Raw genomic sequence first — 6,920 nt, 5'->3', positions numbered from 1 at the left:
TCAGGCGGACGGGTCGAGGAAAACATACACAGACGCTCGGCTACTGCTAGAGCAGAAGAAGAGTGACCGATTGTCAGAGTCGACCTCTACTTCAAACTTCCAAGACAGTCTGCGAAATACCTCGATGAGGCATACTCAGTCGTATCATGAGGGTCAGTCAGGCGGCACCTCCCGTCAGTCCGGCTTTCATAGCGACCAGGCGGTACCAAACTTACCGTTTGTACCGCAACAACAGTATTTTTTACAGCCACCTCCGTTTGGTGGACATGCAGCAAAAAATGTCCAACCTATGGACTGGCAGCCATGGTTGCTTAGACTTGGTGAACAGCCGTCGGCCTTCTCCAAGGAAATTACTGAAGCCGCTCAGCCGGCCAAAGTGAAAAATGTATTAGTAGGCGCCTATGACGGCACTACTAACCCAGAAGACCATCTGATGAAATTCACCAACCTGATGTACCTTCAAGGGTTGGACGATCCCACTTGGTGCAAGTGTTTCCCAACGACTCTCAAAGGAATCGCGCAACAATGGTTCGGCAACCTGCCGACCTGTTGTGTAAATAACTTCAAGACGCTTGCTTACTTATTCACCTCCAACTTCGCCATGAACATCCCTGCGAAGAAGACGACCCTTGATTTAGGAACAATTCAGCAGGGCGAGAAGGAGGGGCTTCGTTCTTACATCAGATGATTTAACCTGATGAGAATACAGATTCAAGGGTTACTGGATGAAGTAGCCTATACTGACTTTTTCAGAGGTCTCAAAGACGGGTCGACCTTCAAATTTGATTTGGTCCGAAAGAGGGTGGCGACTCTTCAAGAGGCCTTGATTGAAGCGAAAGCCTATATACAGGCGACTGATCTTTGTAGTACGGTAAAACAGTCAGACGGGAAAAGGTCCGACAAAAGAGAAGGACGACAGAAGCAGTCGTCAAACAAAGACGAGAAGAGAAAAGAGGTCTGGGCAACTGATTCCTCTAAACAGCCGTCCCAGAAGAAGAAAAAAGAATTCAAACCATACTCTCCAAAGTATGTGTTTAACAAGGATAGCCAATTTATCCTAAAGGAAATCAAGGGACGGATCTCAATTGAGAAGCCGGTCCCCATGAAGGGTTCTGCAAACAATCGGAACCAAGAAAAATTATGTGATTATCATGAAGATGTTGGTCATCACACCAATTAATGCATCACTCTCATGCGGTATCTGGACCGCCTGGCTGAGCAAGGTGACCTTGACACTTATGTTAAGAAATCTACGGGGAACACTTCCTCGAAAAAGCAGTCAACCAAAAAGAATCAACAGGCCGACAGCTCCGATACAGATGATGCAGTCGTCTACACCATTGCAGGCGACTTCTCAGGAGGCGGCCCCACTATTAGGGGCAACAAAGACAATATCAGACGGTTAGATGTAAATTCCGTTCACCAAGAACGGCTCTCCAAATATTCATTTCCAGAGAGTTGGTCGAATCCTCATAGATACCGGAAGCTCCTCAGATCTCATCAGTAGCAAATGTCTGTCGAAACTAAAATATCAGACTGATTGCATACATCCGGCATCCCACCCTTTAGTAGGGTTTGGAGGAGGAGTCGTCCACCCAGTGGGACGAGTGGATTTACCCATCCGCTTGGGCGAAAAAGGGGAAGGACGACACATGGTAGTCCGGTTCCTGGTAGTAGAAGAACTCTCGGCCTACAACATGATTCTGGGACGACCAACCCTGAATAATTCCAAGGCTGTTATAATCCCATCTCTTATGTTGCTCAAGTTTGAGAGGGATAATGGAACAGTCGGCTCCCTAAGGGGAGATCAGAGGATGGCCCGAGAGTGCTATCTCTCGGATGTCAAGGCCACTGTTATGGCCACTGGGTCTAGAGGTGGAAAAATAGACCTTGACAATGTCAAGGAGAGTGCGCATGTTCAAGAAGCAGGCGGAAAGAAGAGAAAGGCATCCCAGACAGGGGCCGCAAGAAAAGACAGAAAATAGCAATCATTGGCAGAGAAGCGATCGGATGAATTCCGCCCTCAGCCAGCTGGTGAGCATACGGACCTGATCTTAGATGACTCGTGTCCTGACAGAACAATCAAGGTTGGGACGACTGCTCTAAGGGACCTGGGTGACGACTTTCACAAACTATTGAAAGAATACAAGGACATCTTTGCATTCGAAGTCCATGAAATGCCAGGCATTAGTCCTGATCTGGCGGTACATAAACTGGCCGTGGATCCGAAAAAGAAGCCGGTACGGCAGAAGAAGCGAAACCATGGCGAAGAAAGAAGTCAGGCGGCAGCCGCCGAAGTTAAAAAATTACTTGATGCAGGGTTCATTCGGCAATGTTACTTCCCAGACTGGGTTGCAAATGTGGTGCTTGTTAAAAAGTCGAATGGCACCTACCGAATGTGTGTAGACTACACAGAATTAAACAAGGCGTGCCCCAAAAATAGTTACCCTCTGCCTAAAATTGATAACCTGGTCGACTTAATAGCCGGCCATGCTTTGATGAGCGTTATGGACGCCTACTCTGGTTTCCATCAAATTCCTTTATGGAAGAAAGATCAGGAGAAGACGACCTTCGTCACTGATCAGGGGTTATACTGTTACACGGTCATGCCGTTTGGTCTTAAGAATGCCCCGGCCACTTTCCAGCGAATGATAAACACTGTGTTCTTTGATCAGATTGGGAGAAATGTCGAGGCATATATTGATGATATGATTGTCAAGTCTAAACTTCGGAAAGATCATTTGTCGGACCTCCGAGAAACTTTCGCCACACTCAGGCGGCACCATGTCATGCTCAATCCCAGGAAATGTTTCTTTGGAGTTGAGTCTGGGAAATTTCTCGGATTCCTTATCAATCAGAGAGGAATAAAGGCGAACCTTGAGAAGGTGCAGGCGGTCATCGACATGCAGTCGCCTCGTACCATCCGAGAGGTTCAGAAGTTAACAGGTTGTCTGGCGGCCTTGGGAAGATTTCTAAGCCGATCAGGCGACAAATGCCTATACTTTTTCCAGGCAATTAAGAAAAAGGCAAGGTTTGAATGGGGGCCGGATGCTGAGGCGGCCTTCTAGAAATTGAAAGTTCACTTGCATTCCTTGCCGAGGCTGGTCAGCCCTTTGCCCAAAGAAGTACTCTACATGTACCTGGCCGTCTCTGATCATGCGTTAAGCGCTGTTCTCCTTGCTGAAAGAGACGGTTGTCAGCTCTCGGTCTACTTTGTCAGTCACGTACTGAAAAATGCCGAGTTGAGGTATCCCTTAGTGGAGAAATTTGGTCTTGCACTCTTCATGGCTGTTAAAAAATTGAAGCCCTACTTTTTGGCACATGCAGTCGTCGTGTATACAGACCAACCTATTAAGCGGCCACTGACCATCATGGAGTCGTCAGGCCGAATGATCAAATGGGCCATAGAAATACAAAGCCTCAAAGTTACCTTCGAGCCTAGAAAAGCAGTGAATGGGCAAGCCATTGCTGACTTTATTGTTGAGATGACTCGTCCTCCTGACTCTCAAGTTCTAGACCAAGTCTGGAAGGTATATGTGGATGGAAGCTCTACTTCAAATGGTTGTGGAGCAGGCGTCATATGTCAGTCGCCAGAGGGCGACAGGTACGAGTATGCTCTACGCTTCATCTTTCAGGCCTCAAACAATGAGGCAGAATATGAAGCTTTACTAGCCGGCAGGGGCAAGAAAAATAGACGCCTGTTCCGATTCACAATTGATAGTGAGTCAGTACAATGGCGAATACGAAGCAACCCATCCGGCCATGATCAAGTATTTACAGGCGGTCGGACAAGCAGTCGGCTCCCTTGAGGATTTCCATCTGACCCAAGTACCGAGATCAGAAAACAACCAGGCGGATTCACTTTCAAAATTAGCATCATCCGCCTCCTGTGATACTCCTCGAACTGTTTTTTAGGATGTAATGGAGAAGAGAAGCATTGAGGAAGACCCTATTGGAATCTTAGACAGAAGCTCAACCTGGATGGATCCAATCAGGGCATACCTGACAAATGGTACCCTGCCGGATGATCATCAACAGGCGGTAACACTGAAAAAACGAGCAACCAGTTTTGAAATAATAAAGGGAGAACTTCACAAAAGGGGGTACCTTCAACCCTTCTTAAAGTGTGTTACTCCAAAAAAGGGGCGAGAGATACTAGATGATCTTCACTCTGGTTACTGTGCTTCCCATATAGGCGGTAGGACGCTTGCTCAACGGGCAAGGAGGCAGGGCTACCTTTGGCCTACTTTAGAAGCAGATGCGATGGAGATGGTGAAAAAATGTGACAAGTGCCAAAGGTTTGGCAAACTAATTCACCGTCCGTCTACTGACCTCACTACCATTCATAGCCCACTACCGTTTGCTAAGTGGGGCATGGATATTCTGGGTCCATATACGCCTGCTACAAGCGGAAGGAGGTACATACTTGTTGTCGTCGACTACTTCACTAAATGGGAGAGGCGGAGGATGTAAAGGGAATCAAGACGAAGGATGTAATTTCATTCATTTGGAAAAATGTCATCACTCGGTTCGGGGTTCCCATGTCTATGGTTTTTGATAATGGTCCTCAATTTGAGACGCCTGTTCTCAAAAGCTGGTTGGGTGACCAAGGAATTGCACACTACTTTGCATCTGTCGGCCGTCCACAAGCAAACGGCCAGGTAGAAGCCTTTAATAAAATCATCTCAGACGGTCTCAAGAAAAAGATTGAATGAGGAGGCGGCCTATGGGCGGATGAGTTACCACATGTTCTCTGGCCCATTAGGACGACTGAAAAAGGGGCGACTGGAGAAACTCCATTCCTCCTAACTTATGGTGCGGAAGCTGTTCTTCCAATAGAACACTACGAGCTGACTCTTCGAGTAATGCTATATGACGAAGAGGCAAACTGGGAAGCCATGCGCCTAGAATTGGACTCACTTCCTGAAAGGAGGGGCAATGATGTCTTGCGCCATGAAATTTACCGCCTGAGAATGACTAGATCATACAACAAAAAAGTACACAGGCGTCCACTCAAAGTGGGGGACTTTGTACTTAGAAAAATGGAAGCAGTTGGAAGGGTTAATGAGTCTGGCAAACTAACTCCCAACTGGGAAGGACCCTACCGAATCTGTGAAGAGGTCAGGGACGGTACCTACCATCTGGAAACACTAGACGGCCAACCGTTGCCTCGAACTTGGAATGTAGATAATCTTAAGAAATATTTCTTTTGAATGATATAAATAGTCAAGGGCTACTTAATAAAAGTTTGCATACTTAATATTCAATTTTGTACTAAGAGGGGCACGCCTACTAACAAACAGTCGGCTACTCTCCATACTCAGTTTTCATTTTTACTTAAGAGGGGCATACCTACTGACAAACAGTCGGCTACTCTCCATGTTTAATTTTTATTTACTTAAGAGGGGCAGGCCGCCTATACATTTACAGTCTCCTACTCTCCATTGAGTATTTCACTTTATCATCAGAGGGGCATGCCGTCAGTACCTTTACAGTCAGCTACTCTCCATTGAGTATTTTACTCTATCTTCAGAGGGGCATGCCGTCTGTACCTTTACAGTCGGCTACTCTCCATTGAGTATTTTACTCTATCTTCTGAGGGGCATGCCGCCTGTACCTTTACCCAATAGGCAGCTGCCCTCCTCTTACTTAGCATCTGCGTCCACCAAAGGACTAACCAAGGCCACAGGCCGAATGATCAGACCAGGCGCCAAGCCAGCTGATCCAATCTTCAAAACTAATACGACCTGTCCGAACATCATAGCAGGCGTCCGGCGGCATCCCTCCGGATGAAATTCGTCGCAGAGAGCAGCTCCCTTTTGGGTGGAACATTGCTCTATAAACTAATTACACGGCACCTATACGACTATCCCAAGGGCAACCACGTAGCCGTTTTTAAGACAAGGATAACTTTATCACTAACCAAACCAGTGGTAGGAGTTGACATCTAAGTCAAATGACCGCCTGTATTACTTGGGATAAATGCAGCGGGTACCTCTTAAGTTAATAGCCAACAAACATTGGCGAATCATTAGGTTCAGCCGGCCTCCGCCGCCTGGTACCTTTACTACTCAAGCAGGAGTGACGGCAACTGAGTAACACCAAAGTTAACTCATAGTCACTCTCTCAAACTTAGTATGGAGCTTAAAAGGTATGAGTCGTCCGCCTGTTTTTAGCAAACAGGGGCTCTCAACCACTACTCCTGCTAGGTTAACAACCTATGAGTTAAAAGCCAACAAACATTGACGAATAAAGGGGAACAACCGGTACCCACCGCTTGATACCTCTACTACTCAGTTACTTGGCGACTAGGTAACAATCATGTTTACTTGGTCACTCCTTAAAAATTTAGTATGAAACTAAAAAGGTGTTCATACAACACCTGTTCACACTAGATTAAATATGGCGGGGAACAGTCGGCCTAGACAGCCTAAAGTCTCTAGCCTAAAAGCATGACAAGTAGGAAACCACTTTCCTACTTGGTTAATTTTACAAATGACAGGACCGCCTGCCTAAAGGGGATCCAGTCTTTAAAATGGTTCGAATACCGATTGGATAAATTGCCGACTGATCGTCTAGCCTGGAAACAGACAACCAGTCGTCTAGGGGCATAGGCGGCGTGACTAACTATCCGTACCTGTCTGCAACTATCGGCCATGTAAAACAGTCGGTATAGTGTACAATTGGATATCAGAATATTCAATACTTAAACAAATTTGAAGCAAAACAAAAATATTCATTAAAAAGAAGCCGGTCATTAAAGACCGGCAAAATATTCAGAGCCCCGGCCCCCTGGCCGGGTAAATACAAACAAACGGCACGCAGGCCGGGGAAAGAAGACATAAAGCTTATGAAGGGGGCAGATCTTCAATATTAGCAGCTGCCGCCTGGTCAGCACTCTTTTTGCTGGACTCGGCTTC

This window comes from Chenopodium quinoa, unplaced genomic scaffold, assembly GCF_001683475.1.
Source record: "Chenopodium quinoa cultivar QQ74 unplaced genomic scaffold, ASM168347v1, whole genome shotgun sequence".
Taxonomy (NCBI): Eukaryota; Viridiplantae; Streptophyta; class Magnoliopsida; order Caryophyllales; family Amaranthaceae; genus Chenopodium; species Chenopodium quinoa.
The sequence above is the reverse complement of the archived record's forward strand: the minus strand, read 5'-3'. Positions refer to the sequence as shown.